At 46.9% G+C, this 24,816-nt stretch overlaps 1 protein-coding gene across 2 annotated transcripts in view; it reads left to right on the top strand.

Annotated features, from left to right (window-relative positions):
- Positions 1–14,051: 14,051 nt before the first annotated feature.
- ADGRG1 (adhesion G protein-coupled receptor G1) overlaps positions 14,052–24,816 on the top strand; it is a 67,076-nt gene continuing 56,311 nt past the window's right edge. Inside the window, exon 1 of one of the 2 annotated variants that reach the window (XM_038754039.1) lies at positions 14,052–14,113. The gene's annotated coding sequence lies outside the window, so the exon portion shown is untranslated. Of the gene's footprint in view, positions 14,114–16,199; positions 16,273–24,816 lie in introns of those variants that run through there. The other variant, XM_038754038.1, reaches the window with a different exon arrangement.

The raw sequence follows: 24,816 nt of genomic DNA, 5'->3' as shown, positions 1-24,816 counted from the left end.
ATGGGAGGCATAGGGTCACGGGTTCTAATCCCGGCTCCACCACTAATCTGCTGTGGGAACTTGGGCAAGTCACTTCACTTCTCTGGGCCTCAGTTCCCTCATCTGGAAAATGGAGATTGAGACTGTGAGCCCTACACAGAGACTGTGTCCAACCAGATTTGCTTGTAACCACCCCAGTGTTTAGTACACTGCCTGGCATATAGCAATCCTTTAACAAATACTATTATTATTATTATTATTATACTCTCCCAAGCTTATTACACTCTGCATTCAGGCCCTTGCCCTTGGATTTGCATCCTTCATTCACCTCTCCCTCAACCCCACAGCACTAATGTACATATCCATAATTTATTTATTGATTTTAATATCTGTCTTCCTTCTAGATTGTAAGCTCATTGTGGGCAGGAAATACGTCTACCAACTCTGCTATACTGTACTCTCCCAGGTGCTAAGTACAATGCTCTGCATACGATAAGTGTTTAATAACTATGAGTGATTGATTGATGAATGAGTACCACTGATTGATTGATTGACAAGCTGTTCCTAATGAGAAGCAGCATGGCTCAGTGGAAAATCTCCTCAAAAATCTCCAGTGGCTACCAATCAATTTGCACATCAGGCTCCTCACCCTGGGCTTCAAGGCTGTCCATCACCTCGCCCCCTCCTACCTCACCTCCCTTCTCTCCTTCTCCAGCCCAGCCTGCACCCTCCGCTCCTCTGCCACTAATCTCCTCACCGTACCTCGTTCTTGCCTGTCCTGCCATCGACCACTGGCCCACGTCATCCCCCGGGCCTGGAATGCCCTCCCTGTGCCCCTCCGCCAAGCTAGCTCTCTTCCTCCCTTCAAGGCCCTACTGAGAGCTCACCTCCTCCAGGAGGCCTTCCCAGACTGAGCCCCTTTCTTCCTCTCCCCCTCGTCCCCCTCTCTATCCCCCCCATCTTACCACCTTCCCTTCCCCACAGCACCTGTATATATGTATATATGTTTGTACATATTTATTACTCTATTTATTTATTTATTTATTTTACTTGTACATATCTATTCTATTTATTTTATTTTGTTAGTATGTTTGGTTTTGTTCTCTGTCTCCCCCTTTTAGACTGTGAGCCCACTGTTGGGTAGGGACTGTCTCTAGATGTTGCCAACTTGTACTTCCCAAGTGCTTAGTACAGTGCTGTGCACACAGTAAGCGCTCAATAAATACGATTGATTGATTGATTGATTGGAAAGAGAATGGGCTTTGGAGTCAGAAGTCATGAGTTCAAATCCCAGCTCTGCCAATTGTCAGCTGTGTGACTTTGGGCAAGTCACTTAACTTCTCCGTGCCTCAGTTACCTCATCTGTAAAATGGGGATTAAGACTGTGAGCCCTCTGTGGAACAACCTGATCACCTTGTAACCTCCCCAGCATTTAGAACAGTGCTTTGCACATAGTAAGCACTTAATAAATATCATTTAAAAAATGAACTAAATGGAGAGAATCTAATTTCCCAACAAAATCAGTAACACCTCAACAATATTACGGAGCACCTGCAGTGTGCGGAGAGACGGACTGAGGACAAACAAAAGAAACCAAAGAAATGTCCCTGCCCTTGAGGAATTTCCCCCAGGCTGGGGGAAAGGACAACTTATAAAGTTGGAAGGAGAGAATCAATCGATGATATTTGCTGAGTGCTTACTATGAGCAGAGCACTGTACTAAGCACTTGGGAGAGTACAATAGAGTTGGTAGGTTCGTTCCCACGAGCTTAGAAAGGACAGCAATGATAAAAGCATCTCGGGCTAGCAGAAAGAGCATGAGCCTGGGAGCCTGAAGAGCTGGTTTCAAATCCCAGCTCTAACAGATGTCTGTGTTGGACCTTGGACAAGTCACTTAACTTCTCTGTGCCTCGGTTACCTCATCTGTAAAATGGGGATTAAGCCTACTCCCTCTTACTTAGATTGTGAGCCCCTTATGGGAGAGGGACTGTCCAACCTGATTAACTTGTACCTACCCCTTAGTACTTAGCACTTAGTACAGTGCTTGGCTCATAGTAAGCACTCAACAAGTACCATTACAACTACTACTAAAAGTCTTAGTTGGTATTCTACCTATTGCAAAGGGAAGATTTTTCTTTTTTTGGTGCAAAAATCAACTATTTCAAGAGCTGAAAGAGAATGATTACATTAAAAACTTTTAAAAATTGCCATACTATTCCCTCTTTAATCGCCCCGCAAAGATCCCATTGCTTCTCCCATGATCTCCCATCCATTTTCATGATTTCTTCTGGAAAGCCTCCCATTTCAGTTTCCCCAACAACAACTTGATAGCTGATGACTGATCATCCCATGCTCTTCGGCATGTGGGAACATAAGTTCTCCCCAAAACTTTCAAGCCTTCACAATTCTTTGAGGTTACAAGAATTTTAGGCTTTGACCTAAAATTGTTGCCCACCTAATAATAAAAACAACAACAACAACAATAATAACTGTGGTATTTGTTAAGCGCGTACTAAGTGCTGGGGTAGATACAAGGAAACTGGGTTAGACACAGTCCCTGCTTCACACTGGGCTCAGAGTCGTAATCCCCATTTTACAGATGAGGTAATTGAGGCACAGAGAAGTGAAGCGACTTGCTACATCTGTGAGCACCAGAAAAAGCATCATCCATTCCGTGTGCTCAATGGGATGGAGACAGAGACAGCTCTCTCAAACCTTTCAAGACGTGACACTATTTGTAACTGCAAACCCCAACTTGCTTCTGACATGCGGAAACTTTTTTGTGAGGAAACTACCTGGACCACAGAGACATGATAGAATTCTATACATTGTACTTTTTTAATTGTTTACTTGTTAAAACACTTACTACGTGTCAGGCGATATACTAAGCGCTGAGGTACAAGGTTGGACAAAGTCCATGTCCCATGCGGGGTTCACAGTCTTAATCCCCATGTTGCAGTTGAGAGAACTGAGACATAGAGAATGGAAATGACTTGCCCATGGTCACAAAGCGGACAATTTCCTGGCCTCACACTTCCCCAGTTCCTATTCAGCTCCAGCTTACTGATGCTATCAGTGGAATCTGAAAGGAGACAGCTCAGTTATCTAAATATTTCATATTTTTGAAAAAGCAACTCCTTCAAGATGATTAAGGTAAAAAGATAGTAGTTAGTAGTAGTAATGTCTATTAAGCCCTTATTACGTGCAGAGCCCTGTACTAACTGCTGAGTAGATATAAGCAATTGGGTTGGACCAGTTCACGTCCCACATGGGGCTCACAGTCTTAATCCCCATTTGACAGATGAGGTAACTGAGGCACAGAGAAGTTAGGTAACTTGTTCAAAGTCACGTGGCAGATAAACAGAGGATGAAGAAGCAGTGTGGTCTAATGGTTAAAGCATTGGCCTAGGAGTCAGAAGGCCTCCTGGCTCCTCCACTAGTCTGCTGTGTGACCGTGGGCAAGTCACTTCATTTCTCCGCACCTCAGTTACATCATCTGTAAAATGGGGATTGAGACTGTGAGCCCCAGAGGGACACGGACTGTGTCCAACCTGATTAGCTTGTATCTCCAGAGCTTAGAACAGTGCTCGGCACCTAGTAAGTGCTTAACAAACACCATTGTTATTATTATTATTATTATTATTATTATCATCCCAGTGCTTAGTAAAGTGTCTGACACATAGTAAGCACTTAACCAATTCCATAACAAAAAGTGGCAGAACGGGGATCAGAACTCAAGTTCTCCCAGGCCAGGCTCTAACCACTAGAACACACTGCTTTTTTTCGGGGTCAAAATCCAGGACTCTACAATGTCCTATAATACCGAACAATAGAACAGCTGGGTCTGAAGTTCTGCAACACAGGAAGTGTCCCAACAATATAGCTGCAGAGCCCAGGTAGGGCCATTTCCTTTGCTAATTAATTGAATAGTGGAAAAAATAATCAGCTTCTGGAATCCTCTCTATCCAATCAACAGATCCCAAACAAAGCAAAATAAGGCTGGAAAAAGAAATGGGATCAATCAATCAATCAGTGGTACGTTTGAATGCTAAGTGCAGAGCACTGTACTGAGCAATTGTGAGAGTACGATACAACAGAATTAACAGAGATGTTCCCTTCCTATAATGAGCTTACAGTCTGGACAGGGAGACAGGTGGTAACATAAATAAATAAGGAATTTATAGTATAGAATTTAAAGATATGTACTTAAGTGCTGTGGAGTTGAGGATGAGGCAGATGTCAAATGCCCAAGCTAATAAAGACAAGCTTCAATCCTGGAGGCTGTCACCAGGGATTGGTAACGTGAATCAGAACCCTGAATTCAGCTATTATAAAATGAGCAACGAGAGTGACTCCCTCTCTTTTCCAAATCACTCCTGGTAACAACGTAGGGGATGATAAAGGCCTTTCCCTGAATTAATCATGCCTCTCTCTTTTAATTTCCACACACGTTCCCAGAGAAGCTCACAGAGAAGCAGCCGAGTGGAAAGATGCCGGGCCTGGAAGCCAGAGGACTTGGGTTCTTGTCCCAGATCTGCCTCTTGCCTGCCGTGTGATCTTGGGCAAATCACCCAACTTCTTCGTGCCTCGGTTCCCTTATCTGCAAAATGAATATTCAATATATGCTCTCCTTCCTACTTAGGCTATGAGCCCCATGTGGAACCTTATTATCTTGTATCTACCCTAGCACTTAGTACAGTGCTTGGCCCTTAGTAAGCGCTTAACAAACACTACAATCATTATTATTATTATAGGGATCCTGCAAGGCCGAAAGAGCTGCTACCTGGAGATAATTGTTGGGGGTAGTAGAGGAAGAAGGATCGTGGTCTCTCTTGATGCTGTGAATTGACCACCTCCGGCCCCATTTGCACTCCGGGAAGGGTTAGGATCCAGGTGAACCATCCTGCTAGGAGGGACTGTCTTAGGTCTCCACACCAGATAATCAGGTCTGGCACAGTCTCTTTTCCCACATGGGAAAACATGTGAGGAAGGGAGAAAAGGTATTAAAAATCCCCTTTTTAACAGACGAGAAAAGTGAAGCACGGAGAAATGAAGCGACATGCCCATGGTCACAAAACAGACAAGTGAAGAAAAGCAGCATGGTCTAGTGGTTAGATCCGGGGCTTGGGAGTCAGAAGGACCTGGGTCCTAATCCTGGCTCCACCAATTGTCTGCTGTGTGACCTTGGGCAAATCAGTTAACATCTCTGTGCCACAATTACATCACCTACAAAATGAGGATTAATACTGTGGGACATGGACTGTTTACGACCTGATTAACTTGTTGTCTACCCCAGAGCTTAGTATAGTGCCATAGTAAGTATGTACGTAAGTATAGTAAGTATGGTAACGTAGTAACATAGTAACATAGTAAGTATGGACCATAGTGTCCATAGTAAGCACTTAACAAATACCAGAAAAAAAGGTGGCAGATCAGTGATTAGAACTCAGGACCCCTCGATTATAGGCCAGTGTTCTTTCCGCTAGGGCATGACTGAAAAGGAAGAGCGTGCCCTCATGCTGGCACATCTGATACTTTATTCCGTCCCCGGCTAGATGCTCTACAGTCAAGCAGGCTTTACCCCAGTGAGTCACTAGGAATTTCCTCTGTGCCTTCTGCTTACACCGGATGGGGCTTCCCTCTGGCCCTCCACTCCATTTTTATCTAACACCTTCCGGACTGATACCTCAAGTTCACATGCTGGGCTTAGAGGCTGGGTTGTGTCTGTTTGTTTCACTTTTAAAGATAAAAAAGGCTCCTGTGAAAACTGAAACCAGCAAATCACTTTAAAGATAGAAACCCACATTGGAAGACACCTGAGCTTCCCACCTGATGTAGCCACGTGGCTCGGTGAAATGTCTAGCGGGATTTTGGTTTTGTTGAGTGTGAAAGGCGGGTTGCAAGGGGCTTAGAGGTTTATGGATCTAGTTGGCAGGAATTTAAGAAAGTTTACCGATAGGCTGATTGTCTAAGGCTCCTACACCTAGTGGTGGTGATGATGATATGAGGAGAACTCACCCAGGAGAGCCCAGGGGAGAGGAGGAGGGATAATGATAATTATGGTTTTTGTTAAGTGCTTACTACGTGCCAGACACTGTTCTAAGTGCTGGGTTAGATGAGAAGCAGCTTGGTCTAGTAGCTAGAGCATGGGCCTGGGACTTAGAAGGACCTGGGTTCTAATTACAGCTCCACCACTCTTCTGCTGTGCGACCTTGGGCAAGCCGCTTCACTTCTTTGTGCCTCAGCTACCTCATTTGTAAAATGGGGATGAAAAACCGCGAAACTCATGTGGGACATGGACTGTGTCCAACCTGATTAGCTTGCATTTTAACAATCTGAACAAATACCATAAAAGAAGAAATACCCAGCTGAGTAGCCTGTAAGTTTCCCTCGTTGTGGTCAGGGAATGTGTCTGCTATATTGTACTCTCCCAGGTGCTTAGTACAGTGCTCTGCATGCCGTAAGAGCTCAATAAATACGATTTATTGATCTGCCCAGCTCCCATTGTGCTTTGCCAGGCCAGCTCTCTCTCTGGCCTCTCCCTTGTTCCTCATTGGAAGTCGCAGGATAATAATGATGACATTTATTAAGCGCTTACTATGTGCAAAGCACCGTTCAAAGCGATGGGGAGGTTACAAGGTGATCAGGTTGTCCCACGTTGGGGGCGGGGGGGGGGATTGAACCTCCATTTTGCAATTTAGGAAACTGAGGTACAGAGAAATGAAATGAGTCGCTCAAGGTCACACAGCAGACAAATGATGCTGAGGAATTTGAACCCAGGTCCTCTGACTCTCAGTCTCTTTCTATTACCCCATGCTGCTTCCCCAAAGCATATATTTTGTCAGATCTTCTTCTTGGAAACTGGAGGTCCTCTGGGTTGAGGCTGTGTCCCAAAACCCATTTCCACAGAGGTTTTTGTGGAGCATTCTACTTTCACAAGGCTGCCTCGGGCTGATTCTACTCTGCACGCAGGTCACGGCACACCTGCCTGTTTTGGGTCTGCCAAGTGGATGAAACATTGGGAGCTAAACTCCAAGCCATAAAACTTTCTCTCAAGACTGCAAGCTATCTTGTAGGCAGAGGGTGAATCTACTAACTCTGGGGTACTGTAATTTTTTATGGTATTTGTTAAGTGTTCGGTATGTTCAAGGCACTGTACTTAGTGCTGGGTAGATACACGATAACCAGGTTGTTCAAAGTCCATATCCCACGTGGGGCTCGCAGCTTTAATCCCTATTTAATAATAATAATCATGGCATTTGTTAAGCGCTTACTATGTGCAAAGCACTGCTCTAAGCGCTGGGGAGGATACAAGGTGATCAGGTTGTCCCACAGGGGGCTCACAGTCTTCATCCCCATTTTACAGATGAGGTCACTGAGGCCCAGAGAAGTTAAGTGACTTGCCCAAAGTCACACAGCTGACAAGCAGCAGAGCCAGGATTTGAACCCACAATCTCTGGCTCCCAAGCCTGTGCTCTTTCATTCATTCATTCATTCATTCATTCATTCAATCATATTTATTGAGCACTTACTGTGTGCAGAGCACTGTACTAAGCGCTTGGGAAGTACAAGTTGACAACATATACAGACGGTCCCTACACAACCGGCACGTACTCTATCCACTAAGCCCTGCTGTTTCTCACTAAGTCACAGTGCTTTGCAGTGGAGAGGGCTAGGATTGGGGAAAGGGTTGAATAAGAAGTGGGCAGATGGGCAAGAGCATCCTCATTTTATCATTCCAGGAAATGTGTGGGCAGAGAGCCCGAGGGAAGTCACCTGAGAGGATGGACAAGTGCAGGGGAGCACAGAGAATCAGGTTAAGAACGAGGCGGGAGCGGTCTGAGTAAGGCGTCAGGAATTCTAAAATCGCTAATCCATAGTTTGGGATTCATTCTAGAGAGAACATTTAATTTTATGCTCTTTTGGTCTGTGTGTGTGTGTGTGTGTGTGTGTGTGTGTGTGTGTGTGTGTGCGTGTGTGTGTGTGTAGCTGTCTTTTGTACTCAATTTTGCCTCAGACTCTCAATCCGCTCAGAGATTCTGCTCCCAGAGAGCCCCTCCTGTACGATTTCAGCTGGTCCATCTGCTCCAACTGTCTCCCGGCTATTAGTTCATTCATTCACTCATTCATTCAATTGTATTTGTTGAGTGCTTACTGTGTGCAGAGCACTGTACTAAGCGCTTGGGAAGTACAAGCTGGTGACATATAGAGACGGTCCCTACCCAACAGTGGGCTCCCAGTCTAGAAGGGGGAGACAGACAACAAAACAAAACATATTAACAAAATAAAATAAATAGAATAAATATGTACAAATAAAATAAATAAACAGAGTAATAAATACATACAAACATATATACATATATACAGGTGCTTTGGGGAGGGGAAGAAGGTAAGGCGGAAGGGGAGGGGGAGGAGGGGGAGAGGAAGGAGTGGGCTCAGTGTGGGAAGGCCTCCTGGAGGAGGTGAGCTCTCTGTAGGGCTTTGAAGGGAGGAAGAGAGCTAGTTTGGCGGATGTGCGGAGGGAGGGCATTACAGGCCAGGGGGATGACGTGGGCCGGGGGTCGACGGCAGGACACACGCTGCTTCTCTAATAGATGAGGGACCTGAGGCACAGAGAAGGGAAAGGACTAGCCCAAGGTCACACGGCAGACACAGAATTTATCCTATCCCTCCTTGATTACTACATCAGCCTCCTTACTGACCACCCTGTCTTCTGTGTGTCCCCCTTTCAGTCTATACTTCACTCCGCTACCCAGATCATTTTTATACAAAAATGTTCTGGTCGTGTTTCCCCCCTCCTCAAGAAACTCCAGTGGTTGCCCATCCACCGCTGCATCAAACAAAAACTCTTCATCATTGGCTTTAAACCACTCAGTCACCTTATCCCCTCCTACCTCACTCACTACTCTCTTACTGCAAACCAGCCCACATACTTTGCTCCTTTAATACCAATCTTCTCACTGTACTTTGATTTCCTCTATCTCGACACCAACCTCTCACCCATGTCCTATCTAATGTCCTTCCTCCTCAAATCCTACAGATAATTACTTTCTCCTGACTAAGCTTCTCTCTCTCTCTCTCTCTCTCTCTCTCTCTCTCTCTCTCTCTCTCTCTCTCTCTCCCTCTCTCCCTCTCTCTCTCTCTCTCTCTCTCTCTCTCTCTCTCTCTCTCTCTCTCTCTCTCTCTCTCTCTCTCTCTCTCTCTCTCTCTCTCTCTCTCTCTCTCTCTCTCTCTCTCTCTCTCTCTCTCTCCCCCCCCTCCTGTGTTGCCCTGACTTGCTCAGTGGAAAGAGCCCTGGCTTTGGAGTCAGAGGTCATGGGTTCAAATCCCAGCCCCACCAATTGTCAGCTGTGTGAGTTTAGGCAAGTCACTTAACTTCTCTGGGCCTCAGTTCCCTCATCTGTAAAATGGGGATTAAGACTGTGAGTCCCACTTGGGACAACTTAATCACCTTGTATCCTCCCCAGCACTTAGAACAGTGCTTTGCACATAGTAAGTGCTTAATAAGTGCCATTATTATTATTATTATTATTATTCATTTCCCCATCCCAGCCCCACTGCACTTATATACATAGCTGTACTTTATTTCTTCATATTAAAGTCTGTCTGTGAGCTCGTTGTGGGAAGGGAATGTGTCTGTTTATTGTTATATTGTACTCTCTCATGCACTTAGTACAGTGCTCTATACACAATAAGTGATTAATAAATACAATTAAATGAGTGAATGAACATGATGGAGCCAGGATTAGAATGCAGGTCCTCTGGCTCCCAGGCCCATGAGGTCTTTCCACTATGCCACGTTCTCTCTAATAATAATAATAATAATAATAATAATAATAATAATAATAGTGGTATTTGTTAAGTGCCTATTGTGTGCCAGACATTGTACTAAGCATTGGGGTGGATATAAGCAAATTGGGATGGACACAGTCCCTGTCCCACATGGGGCTCACAGTCCCAATCTCTACTTTACAGGTGAGGAAACTGAGGTACAGAGAAGTTAAGTGACTTGTCCAAAGTCACACAGTAGACACGTGGCAGAGCTGGGATTAGAACCCATTACCTTCTGCCACCCAAGTCCATGCTCTATCCACTAAACCATGCTGCTCTAGTCTCCCAAGCACTTAGTATAGTGCTCTGCACACAGTGAGCACTCAGTAAACACGATTGATTTCCTGGGGAAAAAACTAAAACAAAACAACTCTAATGTGCACTCAGTTCTAGTATTTGAGTCTCCCTTCACATTTTGGATAGACCATTCATTCATTCATTCAATCATATTTATTGAGCACTTACTGTGTGACAAGCACTGTACAAAGCGCTTGGGAGGGTACAGTACAGCAGTAAACAGTCACAGCTGAGGAAGTAAAGAACATTCTTTCAACATTGCACTTCTGTCTAGATGAAATGCAACTTGAGGTGAGACAGAAGTTTTGCACATGTGCGTGACATCAGTCGTGTGGGAACTATAACACACACCCCAATCCCCACCATCTTACCTCCTTCCCTTCCCCACAGCACCTGTATATATGTATATATGTTTGTACATATTTGTTACTCTATTTATTTATTTTACTTGTACATATCTATTCTATTTATTTTATTTTGTTAGTATGTTTGGTTTTGTTCTCTGTCTCCTCCTTTTAGACTGTGAGCCCACTGTTGGGTAGGGACTGTCTCTATATGTTGCCAACTTGTACTTCCCAAGCGCTTAGTACAGTGCTCTGCACACAGTAAGCGCTCAATAAATACGATTGATGATGATGATCCCCCCCATCTTACCTCCTTCCCTTCCCCACAGCACCTGTATATATGTATATATGTTTGTACATATTTGTTACTCTATTTATTTTACTTGTACATATCTATTCTATTTATTTTATTTTTTGTTCTCTGTCTCCCCCTTTTAGACTGTGAGCCCACTGTTGGGTAGGGACTGTCTCTATATGTTGCCAACTTGTACTTCCCAAGCGCTTAGTACAGTGCTCTGCACACAGTAAGCGCTCAATAAATACGATTGATGATGATGATGATCCCCCCATCTTACCTCCTTCCCTTCCCCACAGCACCTGTATATATGTATATATGTTTGTACATATTTGTTACTCTATTTATTTATTTTACTTGTACATATCTATTCTATTTATTTTATTTTGTTAGTATGTTTGGTTTTGTTCTCTGTCTCCCCCTTTTAGACTGTGAGCCCACTGTTGGGTAGGGACTGTCTCTATATGTTGCCAACTTGTACTTCCCAAGCACTTAGTACAGTGCTCTGCACACAGTAAGCACTCAATAAATACGACTGATTGATTGATTGATAGATGAAACGCAACTTGAGGTGAGACAGAAGTTTTGCACATGTGCGTGACATCAGTCAAGTGTGGGAACTATAACACACGTTTTTCATAAACCCGGGTTCCGTGAGAAAGGAACGGCCGGGTTTAGGAGAGGATCGGCTGCAGGTTCAGTCCTCGGCTCCCTTCAGACAAATGTCACCTTATAAATGACCTTTATCTTTAGATGATGACTTGTGTAGATGCCCTGATTTTGAATTTCCCATCTCCTGAGTATGTAAAATCCAAACCCGGCTGCTACTGTAGGTGGTTGTCTGCGCCGAGTGGCAGAGAATACCCCCGCCTCCACATATCTCTGTGGGTTGTGATTCAGCTCTCTGGGTTTATGCCAGGGCCTTCTTGTTCATTTGTATCATCAGGAGGCTCCCACCATAGAATCACCTCTTTGTGAGTGGAGAGACGACTTCACCCTAATGAGACAGCTCTGAACAACAGACGTGCAGAGCCTGTGCAAATTCCCTATGCAAAGGGCCAGGCACCTGATTGCATTGGTGGGAGATGCCTGCACAATGGAGGAATGTCAATTAGTCTAGAGGCCTCTCTGCCTCGCCTTACTCATCATCATCAACATCATCAATCATGTTTATTGAGCGCTTACTATGTGCAGAGCACTGTACTAAGCGATTGGGAAGTACAAATTGGCAACATATAGAGACAGTCCCTACCCAACAGAGGGCTCACAGTCTAAAAGGGGGAGACAGAGAACAAAACCAAACATACTAACAAAATAAAATAAATAGAATAGATATGTACAAATAAAATAAATAAATAGAGTAAAAAATATGTACAAACATATATACATATATACAGGTGCTGTGGGGAAGGGAAGGAGGTAAGATTGGGGGGATGGAGAGGGGGACGAGGGGGAGAGGAAGGAAGGGGCTCAGTCTGGGAAGGCCTCCTGGAGGAGGTGAGCTCTCAGCAGGGCCTTGAAGGGAGGAAGAGAGCTAGCTTGGTGGAGGGGCAGAGGGAGGGCATTCCAGGCCCGGGGGATGACGTGGGCCGGGGGTCAATGGCGGGACAGGCGAGAGCGAGGTAGGGCTGGGGCTGGCGGGGTCCAAACTTTTTAGCTGGAACCTCTTAATAGTCACCTCACACCCATCTCTTCCCAAGTGCTTAGTACAGTGCTCTGAAGCAGCGTGGCTCAGTGGAAAGAGCGCGGGCTTTGGAATCAGAGGTCATGGTTTCAAATCTCGGCTCTGCCACTTGTCAGCTGTGTGGCTTTGGGCAAGGCACTTAACTTCTCTGGGCCTCAGTTACCTCATCTGGAAAATGGGGATTGGTTGTGAGCCCCACGTGGGACAACTTGAATACCTCTTCTCTACCCCAGCGCTTAGAACAGTGCTTTGCACATAGTAAGCGCTTAATAAATACCATCATCTCCATTTCTGGGGTTTGAAGGCAGCAATTCAAAGAGGCCAAGACCCCTCCCATGCAATGGCAATGCAGTGTGTCTGTTTATTGTTATATTGTACTCTCCCAAGCACTTAGTGCAGTGCTTTGCACACGGTAGTCTCTCCATAAATGCAATTGAATGAATAATGATAATAATAGTGGTATTATTATAGAGAAGCAACATGGCTCAGTGGAAAGAGCACGGGCTTGGAAGTCAGAGGTCATGGGTTCTAATCCCTGCTCTGCCACTTCTCAGTTGTGTGACTTTGGGCAAGTCACTTCACTTCTCTTTGCCTCAGTTACCTTACCTGTAAAATGGGGATTAAGGCTGTGAGCCCCATGAGGGGCAACCTGATTACCTTGTTACCTCCCCAGCGCTTAGAACAGTGCTTTGCACATAGTAAGTGCTTAATAAATGCCATTACTATTATTATTATTTGTTAATCACTAGGTGAAAACAAGCAAATTGGGTTGGATGCAGTCCCTGCTCCACATAGGGCTCACACTCTCAATCCCCATTTTACAGATGAGGTAACTGAGGCCTAGAGAATAATAATAATAATAATAATGGCATTTATTAAGCACTTTCTATGTGCAAAGCACTGTTCTAAACACTGGGGAGGCTACAAGGTGATCAGGTTGTCCCATGTGGGGCTCACAGTCTTCATCCCCATTTTACAGATGAAGTAACCGAGGCACAGAGAAGTTAAGTGAGTTGCCCAGACTCACACAGCTGACAATTAGCGGAGCCGGGATTTGAACCCACGACCTCTGACTCCACAGCCCGGGCTCTTTCCACTGAACCACGCTACTTCTTAGAGAAGTGAAGTGACCTCGCCCAAGGTCACACAGCAGACAAGTGGTGGAGCTGGGATTAGAACCCATGATCTTCTGAGTCCCGGGCCCACGTTCTACCCACTCGGCCATGATGCTTCCCATTATTATCATCATCATCAATCGTATTTATTGAGCGCTTACTGTGTGCAGAGCACTGTACTAAGCGCTTGGGAAGTACAAGTTGGCAACATATAGAGACAGTCCCTACCCAACAGTGGGCTCACAGTCTAAAAGGAGCTCACAGTCTAAAAGGGGCTCACAGTCTAAAAGATTATTATTACTGTTTAGATGAAAGATGAAGAAGAAAGCCGGGTGAACGTTCGGCCTGTTATGTCGTCCACCCCCTCTGCAGGTGCTCAGCAGGTAGGGAAGGGCCCCGTGGGGGCGGGAACGGCTCCCCGTGGCAAGGTGCCAGGCTGGCCATAGAGCTGAGGAGGAAGCTGGGAGGAGCCCACTGGCACGCTGCCTCACCTGGAGTACGGACGAGCCCAGGCCGGGAACCCGCTGCTGACAAGCCGCAGCAGAGGAGATCTGGAGCCACCACTTCAGGTACGGGCTGCGGCTCCGCGGCGAGCGAAGTGGGGCATGGCGTCAGCTGGCCCCAGCTGGGGCGTCGGACCCCTACCCCATCCCTTACTGGGCTGCGGGTGCAGGGCTGTGGGCTGGTCCCACCTCAGCCTTCCCCAGGACAGGGCATCGCACAGGCTGGTAGGGCAGGTGGGGTGGGTGAGACGGCGGTGGGCAGCAGAGAAGGTGGAACAGAGCACTGGAGCCCTTGAAGGAGCACCGGCTGGTCCATGGACTTGGGAGCGGCCCTCCTCGCCCGGCGCCGTGCCCAGGTCCTCCGTCGGGGCAGTGGCGGGGACGGCTCGGCCTGTTCTTTTAGACTGTGAGCCCACTGTTGGGTAGGGACTGTCTCTATGTGTTGCCGATTTGTACTTCCCAAGCGCTTAGTACAGTGCTCTGCACATAGTAAGCGCTCAATAAATACGATTGATTGATTGATTGATTCCTCAATCCCGTCCAGCGGGTGGAGTCAGAAATGGGCCTGTAATAGGAACCAGAACTGGGCCTGGGCTAGGAACCCTCCCCCTGGTTTCCCCAAAGAGAGACAGAGAGGGAATCTGAAAGGCAGGAGCCAATAGAGTAAAAAAATCAATCAGTCATCTGTAATTATTGAGTGCTTACTGCGTGCAGAGCACTGTACTGAGTGCTTGGGAAAGTACAATATAACAGAGTTGGTAGACCCGTTCCTTGCCTACAGCGAGCTTTGGTATATTGGTCGAATCTCTTGGGGAAGCAAAATGTAGTTCCCGATCCAGAATGTCCTTGCTCCCGATTATTTTAATGACAGATGGCTGTAACTAAGTGCTGGAGTGAAGAATGGTGGGATGAGGGGGGGAGCGTGTTGTCTCCCTTGGCAACCGTCAGGAAACCGTTGTGAGTCCCATCTGCTAGCTGAACTTGGGGGGGAAGGGTTTTTCACCTTGTCTCAGCTAAGCCTGTCCCCCAGCCTCATTGACAAATCTGTCGTCCCCGCAAGCCTGAATCAGGGACCAAGGAAAGCCACAAAAGGCATAGTGAATGGTTGCCTTTCTCCGCTTTCTCAGCGGCCGATGTTGGAAAACTGTGCAGACCTCGTACCCATCTCGTACTCAATCTTCTGGCTTCTAGATGCTTCAGCTGGCACTGCCCTCACTTCCATTTCCTTTCGCATTATTGGGTATGGTGGGTTCTTGTGGCAGACTGGTCCAGTCTTGTGGTCCCATCCCTGGGGGTCTGGAGTGAGGCCAGATGGGCGTTCTGGGCCTCGATGTTATGGCTTTATCTCAGTACAGTGGCCGGCACCCAGTGAGCACTCAGTAAATACCATTGATTGATTTTAGTTTTGGGGTGTAGGGCAGCATAATCTTCACAGACCCTGCCAGCTGCTCTTATCAGTCTCAGAATGAGGAGAAAGAGGAGCGCGGTGAGGGTCAGTCATTCAGAACCCAGCCCCACCTTTCCTGCCAGGAGCCCTTTCCCGATTCGGTTCAATCCACACGAACCACGGTGCTCGATGTAACACAGCCCTGAATCGGGGCAATATCTGATTTCTCTGATCAGTTGATCTGCCTCAGAAGGGAAGAACACGTCACCAGTAACCTTTGTGGGGATATTTTTAGTGTATGCGGCTAATCTCCCTCTCTGATTTCTAAGTTCCTGGACCTTTATTTCTCGTTGGAGAAGTAGCTCTTGCCATGAAGCTGACCGGTTTTGCCTTTGATTTTTTGTTAAAGTGGGGAGCAGAGGGGATGCTTCAGAGTTGGCCCTGTGGTTGAACCATCACTGGGCCCAAAAAAACAGTTGGCAGATGGGGCCTCATTGATTCTATCCTGGGGGAGGGGAGGCGGCATCAGATGTCTTCCCGCTTTGCCTGCTGTGAGGTCTTTGAGCGGCCCTGGTCGCTGTCACCTGGTGCCAGCATCCCCTGGGACCAACGGCTTTAGGAAGGCTGGAGGGCAGGAGTGGGGCAGAGACGGGGCCTGGATGAGGCCGAGCTGCTGTCAGCTGGCATCGGCCGATCTTCCAACAGCATCAGTCCTTTATGGGGAAGGGACTCGCTCTGGATCCATTGTGAAGCAGACTCTTCTCCCCTCAGCTGAATCCCTCCCCTTCCGGAAGGGACCGGGACTCCTCCTGCAGTGTGGGGCAGCTGGGTTTCCTGGGTGAGTTCTGTGGGAATGGGGAAGGGTTGGACCGGGGGTTGGGGGGGTGCTTGGAGGGAGGGTGGGCTGAGGGATGGGGGAGTTTAGGGGTATTTTGGAGCTTAGATCTGGGAGACAGAAGGTCATGGGTTCTAATTGCGTCTCCACCACTTGTTTGCTGCGTGGCCTTGGACAAGCCATTTCACATCTCTGTGCTTCAGTTCCCTCAGCTGTAAAATGGGAATTAAGACTGTGAGTCCCATGCTGGACAGGGACTATGTCCAATCTGATTTGCCTGTATTCACCTCAGCGCTTAGTACAGTGCTTGGCATGTAGTAAGCACTTAACAAATACCACAATTATTATTATTATTATTATCATTGATCCCTGTTACAGTTTCCAAGAGCTGTGCTCACTCACCCACAAACAGTCTCTTCCAGTGCCGAGAGGGAATAGGGCCAGAATGCTTGGAAGAGCCAGGGTTTTCCTGTTTCTGCAGAGCTGAGGCAGCTTGGCATAGGCTCAGCCTGTTTCTGGGAGGAGCACAATGCATTTTTTGAAAGCTGCCTTCCCACCGGCCCCTGGTAATCCAGTGCTGGCATCTGGCCAGGGAGTGTGAGGTTGGAGGAGAGTCTGGGCATGCGCTTGCCCACCCCCCTCACCCGCCCTCCACCCCACCAGGGAGAACCAAACCGGGACCTGCCTGGGACAACTTGCTCTAGGAGCTGCTTTCTGCTTCACTGCTGCCCCTTTGTCTGCCGAGCGCTTCCGGTGTATGGTTTTAAACCTCGTTCCAATAGCTCAGTTCGGTGCCCACTGGGATCAGGGCAAATCCACCAAAAAGGAAAACTGGTATCTGCTCCAAGGCCTGCCCCCTCATCCTGGCCTCCCCGATTGCCCCTTCTTGTCATTTAAACCTGTTTGCGATGTGGGCTCTGCCCAGGCCAGAGGAAGGAATTGGTGTGGGGGCGGGGGCCATGTCACCTTTACCAAGCCCACAGAGCTGCGGCGGACGGAGGTTGGGCCGACTGACTCCCCACCTACACCGGGGAAGTGAACTCCGCTTTGGCAGGGCCTGTGGTCTGCACCATGACAAGCCGGAGTGCACACCCCCTCCTTAGGGTGGAGTGTGATGTTTGTGGCTGGTGACTGTTTATTTATTTATTGAGCATTTACTGTAGTAAGTGCTTGAGAGAGTACAATATAATAATGAACAGACACATTCCCTGCCCACAATGAGCTTACAATACAGAGGGGAAGACAGACACTAATATAAATAAATAAATTACAGATATGTACATAAGCGCTGTGGGGTTGGGGGGGCTAAATAAAGGGAGCAAGTCGGGGCAACGCAGAAGGATGTGGGAGAAGAGGAAAGTAGGGCCTAGTCAGGGAAGGCCTCTTGGAGGAGAAGTGCCTTCAATAAGGTTTTGAAGGGGGAGAGAGAAATTGTCTGTTGGATGTCAGGGGATGTTAGAGAAGCAGCGTGGCTCAGTGGAAAGAGCCCTGGCTTTGGAGTCAGAGGTCATGGGTTCGAATCCCAACTCCACCATATGTCTGCTGTGTGACCTTGGGCAAGTAACTTCACTTCTTTGAGCCTCAGTTACCTCATCTGTAAAATGGGGACTAAGACCGTGAGCCCCACGTGGGACAACTTGATCACCTTGTATCCCCCCCCCCCCAGCACTTAGAACAGTGCTCTGCACATAGTAAGTGCTTAACAAATGCCATTAGTATTATTATTATTATTAGGAGGAAGGACTTTCCAGGCCAGAGGCAAGATTTGGGCGAGAGGTCGGCGGCGAGATAGACGAGATTGGGGTGCAATGAGAAGGTTAGCATTAGAGGAGTCAAGTGTGCAGGTTGGGTTGTAGTGGGAGAGTAGTGAGGTGAGGTAGGAGGGGACAAGGTGATTGAGTGATTTAAAGCCAGTGGTGAGGAGTTTCTGTTTGAGGGGCGAGAGAATATGCTAGCCAGACAGACTGGGCTCCTCTCCTCCTTGAACCTCCGAGCACAGAGCAGGGCTTTGAAGTAGTCATGCCGGCCAAAGACGTCACCTGGCAACCAGGCTGGAGCTCTCTTCTGTGGGAAAGCTCTAAGCGAGGGGCGTGGAGAATCCAAAAACAAGGGAGCTGGCAAAGGCCATAAAAGCCTGATGGATTAGAGCAGCAGACCCATCAGCTCAGGTCCTCCTGGGTCACCCAAAACTTTCCCTGATCTCTTTCCCGCCTGATCTGGTTTGGTAGGGAATGTGGCTTTCTCTGCCTGAATGGACATTTACACACCATTAGACTTCCAGAATTCCAAAGCAGGGGAACAATTTCAGCGGAGGTGGATTCCAGATCCACAAGGGCCCTGGCAGGGATGAGGGGTGCTGTTTAGCTGTGGAGTTGGAGAGCTGGTGGGACGGAACTTTTCCAGAACCAGTCAAACACAGGGGCACCAGCCGACGGCCTGATGGCTTGGGGCCTAGGAGATGTCAGCGGAGAAAAAAGACTGCTTCATCCCCTGCTCTCTCTCTCTCTCTCTCCTTACCCCCCGAGAACTTCTTTTGGAGACGTGCACAAAGCCCAGCGTGGCAGCCTGATGGAAACAGGGGCTCCACAATGCGTTCTTTATCTTTCCTTCCCTGAGCTGCTGCTGAGAGCAGGGAGCAGAGAGAGCCAGTTTCTGGGTTCCTAGGAACCAGCTGGGTCCCATGAGCAAAATGGGGCGAGGTCATCATCTAATTCCTAGAAGAATAATAGAGAAGAGGAAGGAATTACTCATCGCCTGAAAGCAGCATCAGCTTCATAGGTGAAGACTAGAGCATTATACTACTCATGAGGGTGTGGGGCAAAGGAGGGCGGGACACATAAGGACCAATGTTTTGCCACTCACCAGTTCCCTGCTGCCACAGGTGCTGGGGCTTGTCATGTGCTCGAATTCATGGCAATGAGGCAGCCAGTGCCAGTTGGCTAGTGGATTATTGAGAGAGGCCAGCAGACAACCAGAAGGGAAGCGCTGTGGATAGAGTCTGAAAACAGTTATCAGGAAGGTTTAATAATAATAACAATAATAATAATAATAATAATAATAATAATAATAATAATAATGGTATTTGTTAAGCTCTTTCTATGTGCCAGACACTGTTCTAAGCACTGGGGTAGATACAAGGCCATCAGGTTTGACACAGTCCCTGTCCCACATAGGGCTCACACTCTTAATCCCCATTTTACAGATGAGGGACATGAGGCCCAGAGAAGTGAAATGACTTGCCCTAGGTCACACAGCAGATGTGTGGCAGAGCTGGGATTAGAACCCATGACATTCTAACTCCCAGGCCCACGCTCTATCCCCCCAAGCTAGCGTGATTAACACACGGGACCCTGCTCTATCTTTTGGGAACCTTTAATCCAAAGTGTTGTTTTCTCTCCATTCTTGCTGGGCAGAGTTTCCCCCCCTGTCGCTGGGCTATTTTTTGAACATGGCCTTCTCTTCTGATTCTCTGCTGAGAGGAAGGAAGGCTCAGGCTTTGGTGGGGGGAGAGAGGGGAGAGTGAAGTTGGGTATCATGGGACTGGATTGCGGAGGTGAGGAGAGTCAGCTTTTAAGGGTGGGCACACGCTGCCTGGGTCAAAGCCTTATTGAAGAGCGGAATCCACTTCCATTGTTATTGCCCTTCAAAGAAAGCGGTAAAGAAACTATGGGGCATTCCGGGGAGAGTGATAAAGGGGAAAAACACATAGAAACTGGGGTCTAATCAAAAGAGCACAGGATTGGGACCTGGGTTCTATATCCGGCTCTGCTACTTGCCTGCCATGCGACCTTGGGGAAGTCACGTAACTTCTCTGGACCTGTTTCCTCATCTGTAAAACAAAATATCTGTTCTCCCTTCCTTTTTGACTGTGAGCCCCTGTGGGACAGGGACAATATCTGATCTAATTTTTTTTAGTACAGTGCCTGGCCCATAGTGAGTGCTTAATAAATGCCACAGTTGTTTGGATGCTTGTGTTAGAGTCAGTTCTGATTTTTCAACAAACCTGTCACTGAACATTCTCTGAGCATCATCAAAAATCCTAGAGGGAGTCATTCAGGAGTTCCTGTTAGTGAAAGATTGTCCCCTCCAGGTGTGTAGGCAAGAAAATTTGGAGACGAAGATGATTATGAACCACTTTGCAGAGTCATCTTATGTCATCATATGAAGCAGCGTGGCTCAGTGGAAAGAGCACGGGCTTGGGAGTCAGAGGTCATGGGTTCTAATCTCAACTCACTCCGCCACATGTCTGCTGTGTGACCTTGGGCAAGTCACTTAACTTCTCTATGCCTCAGTTACCTCATCTGTAAAATGGGGATTAAGACTGTGAGCCCCCCGTGGGACAACCTGATCACCTTGTATCACCCCCCAATGCTTAGACCAGTGCTTTGCACATAGTAAGTGCTTAAAAAATACCATTATTATTATTATTACTAATGTACATTTCTGCACTTTATATTAATGTCCGTTTCTTCTCTAGGCTGTAAGTTCCTTGTGGTCAGGCAATGAGTATGTTATGTGTTATACTCTCCGAAGTGCTTAGTACAGTGCTCCGCGCACAGTAAGCACTCAATAAATACATTGGCTGATTGATTGAGTTATCCCAGCACTGGGGCTGGGCAATAAGCCTGAAGACAACTGAGGAGAGGTACCAGTCTGCACTAGGAAAACCTAGTCTGCACTAGGAGAAGAAGCGTGGCTCAGTGGAAAGAGCCTGGGCTTGGGAGTCAGAGGTCATGGGTTCAAATCCCAGCTCTGCCAATTGTCAGCTGTGTGACTTTGGGCAAGTCATTTAAGCTCTCTGTGCCTCAGTTACCTCCTCTGCAAAATGGGGATGAAGACTGTGAGCCCCCTGTGGGACAACCTGATCACCTTGTAACCTCCCCAGCGCTTAGAACAGTGCTTTGCACTAGTAAGTGCTTAATAAATGCCATCATTATTATTATTATTGCATCTGATCGAAGACCCTTCAAGAGCAACTTGCTAGTGAACGCTCTCGCACAATCTAGGTAGCGTATTGTCCAACGATGTCCCCACAGACTAAAAGAAAATCCAATCAAAAAAGACCAGCATGCCTTACAGGATATTGACAGACAGTGTGGCAACAATGTGGAATCAAACTTTAAACCAAACTTCAGATCTACAAAGCTTTAATGCTGCCGAGTGCACCACTAACAGCTTCAACGCCTTCCTGAGCAATCACTTCAGCATCTCTTGTGTCAGTCAGTCAATCCTATTTACTGAGTCCTTACTCTGTGCAGAACACTGTACCAAGCACTTAGGAGAGTACAATTTAACAATATAACAGATACATTCCCTGCCCACAATGAGCCCCTCAGATTGCAAAATGGACTTCAGATCATGTCACGTAAAGAAGTCAGTTATTCCATTTTAAATCTTGGCTCACTTTAAAACAGTTTTGCATAGTGCATGACAGGCTGCCCTGTGGTGAACTGAAATATTGGAACCTAATATTCGGGTGAGACGTGGGTGGGTAGGATGCAGCGAAGTGGAGCCTCAGACCGTATGGCTGGGCATCTATGCAGGATTCACTCATTCATTCAATAGTATATTACCTATTTACTATTCTACTTATTTTATTTTGTTAATATGTTTTGTTTTGTTGTCTGTCTCCCCCTTCTAGACTGTGAGCCCGCTGTTGGGTAGGTACCGTCTCTATATGTTCCCCCTCCTCCCCCTCTCCATCCCCCCGCCTTACCACCTTCCCCTCCCCACAACACCTGTATATATGTATATATGTTTGTACGTATTTATTACTCTATTTATTTATTTATTTTACTCGCACATATTTATTCTATTTATTTTATTTTGTTAATATGCTTGGTTTTGTTGTCTGTCTCCCCCTTCTAGATTGTGATCCCACTGTTGGGTAGGGACGGTCTCTATGTGTTGCCAGCTTGTACTTCCCAAGGGCTTAGTACAGTGCTCTGCACACAGTAAGCGCTCAACAAATACGATTGAATGAATGAATGAACTAATAGTCGGGAGACAGTTGGAGCAGATGGACCGGCTGAAATCGTACAGGAGGGGCTCTTTGGGAGCAGAATCTCTGAGCGGATTGAGAGTCCGAGGCAAAATTGAGTACAAAAGACAGCTACACACACACACACACACACACACACACACACACACACACACACACAGAGAGAGAGAGAGAGAGAGAGAGACAGAGAGAGAGAGACCAAAAGAGCATAAAATTAAATGCTCTCTCTAGAATGAATCCCAAACTATGGATTAGCGATTTTAGAATTCCAGATGCCTTACTCAGCCAGCTCCCGCCTTGTTCTTAGCCTGATTCTCTGTGCTCCCCTGCACTTGTCCATTCTCTCAGGTGACTTCCCTCAGGCTCTCTGCCCACACATTTCCTGGAATGATAAAATGAGGATGCTCTTGCCCATCTGCCCACTTCTTATTTAACCCTTTCCCCAATCCTAGCCCTCTCCACTGCAAAGCACCGTGACTTAGTGAGAAGCAGCAGGGCTTAGTGGATAGAGCACGGGCCTGGGAGTAAGAAGGACCTGACCACCCCATGTCTGCTCTGTGACCTTGGGCAAGTCATTTCACTTCTCTTGGCCTCAGTTACCTCATCTGAAAAATGAGGATAAGAGTGTGAGCCCCAAGTGGGACAGTGACCGTGTGCAACCTGATTAACTTAGAACGGTCCTTGACCCATAGTAAGTGCTTAACAGGTATCATAATTATCATTATTATTGTTATTCTTTAAAACCGTCACCACCTTGCTAGCCTCCATGCCTCCAGCCTCTCTTTGTCGGTCCATGTTCCAGCTGCACGTGCCATCCTAACAAAATTTGATCAGAACTCCTTACCCCCCTCCTCAGATCTTCAGTGGCTCGCTGTGGCTTCAGGTGAAAACCAAACTCCTGACCATCAAATTCAAGGTTCTCGGTTAGTTGGCTCCCTATTGCCTCTCTGCTTTCTCCTCCTGCTATGCCTCAGCTTGTTCTCTTTGCTTCTTCCAAGCGAACCCCCTAAATAATCCTCCTTCTAATCTTTTTCACCTCCGACCATGACCTAATGACAGGAACACAGGCTTGGGAGTCAGAGAATGTGGGCTCTAATCCCAGTTCTGCCACTTGTCTGCCCCGTGACCTTGGGGAAGTCGCTTAACTTCTCTGTGCCTCAGTTACTCCATCTGTAAAATGGGGATTAAGATTATGAGCCCCACGTGGGACAACCTGATTATCATGTATCTACCCCAGCGCTTAGAACAGTGCTTGGCATGTAGTAAATGCTTAACAAATACAGTAATTATCATTATTATTATTATTATCCCTTCTTTCCTTCAGTCCTTCTAAAAGGCCTCCTGTTTCCAGTGTCCTTCATTTGTTTAATTTTGTCCCCCACCTTCCTGGTTACACTAATCTGTCAGCCACTTTATCACTCCTAGGTACTCCTCTACTAACCAATAATTTTTTATGGTTTTTTTAAGCACTTACTATCTGGCAGGCATGCTGTATTAAGCTCTGGGGTAGATACAAGATAACCAGGGTGGACACAGTCCATGTCCTTTGTGTGGCTCACAGTATTAATCCCCATTTTAGAGATGACAAAACTGAGGCACAGAGAAGTTGATTGACTGGCCAAAGGTCAGCAGAGATGTGGCAGAGCTGGGATTAGAATCCAAGTCCTTTGTCTTCCAGGCCCATGCTCTTTCCACTAGGCCACACTGCTTTTCCTAAATAATAAGCACTAATAAAGCACTGATAAATGGGCTTATTAGTAATGTATGTTTCCAATATGTGAGGCAGAGGGATGCTGTATTTCCCTAATTAATTAATTAATTGTGGTATTTTTTAAGCGCTTACTATGTGCCAGGAACTGTATTGAGCACTGGGATGGACACAAGCAAATTGGGTTGGATACAGTCCCTGTCCCCCGTGGGGCTCACAGTCTTGATCCCCATTATACAGATGAGGGAACTTGGGCACAGGGATGTGAAATGACTTGCTGAAAGTCACACAGAAGTGGCGAGGGCTCCATTTCAAACTTCGGGAGAATAAAGAAACAGACAAAGCGCTCTGGGCCACCTTGGTCTCCTTTGGACAAAAGGGAACCTGGCACTGCTGAAGCACTCTCAGGCAGACATTAGTTTCGGGAGTTGGCAAGGAGATGCCATTAAGGCTGATTGGATGAAAATGACTCAGCTGAAAAGCTACTTTCTGCAAAAAAAAAAAAATACCTTGATAGTACCTTGCAGGCTCCTAAAATGGAGGTCTACAGAAACCCCAGGAGGGGATGACCATCAGTTGAAGAGATCCAGTGTTTTGCTATCTGCCACCAGCTAAGGACGTCTTTCCAACTCTAAAGCAGCCCTGGGCCCTGTCCATGTGATCAAAGATCTGCCGAATCAATCAATCGGTCAATCAATGGTATTTATTGAGTGCTTCTGTGTGTAGAGCACTGTACTAAGCGCTTGGGAGAGTACAGTGTAACAGGATTAGCAGAAACATTCCCTGCTCATAATGAGTTTACAGCCTAAAGGGTGGGCCTTCATTATCACAAGCATAG

Source organism: Tachyglossus aculeatus, chromosome 11 (assembly GCF_015852505.1).
Source record: "Tachyglossus aculeatus isolate mTacAcu1 chromosome 11, mTacAcu1.pri, whole genome shotgun sequence".
Taxonomy (NCBI): Eukaryota; Metazoa; Chordata; class Mammalia; order Monotremata; family Tachyglossidae; genus Tachyglossus; species Tachyglossus aculeatus.
Note: the sequence above shows the minus strand (reverse complement) of the source record. Positions and strands in the feature narration are given on the sequence as shown.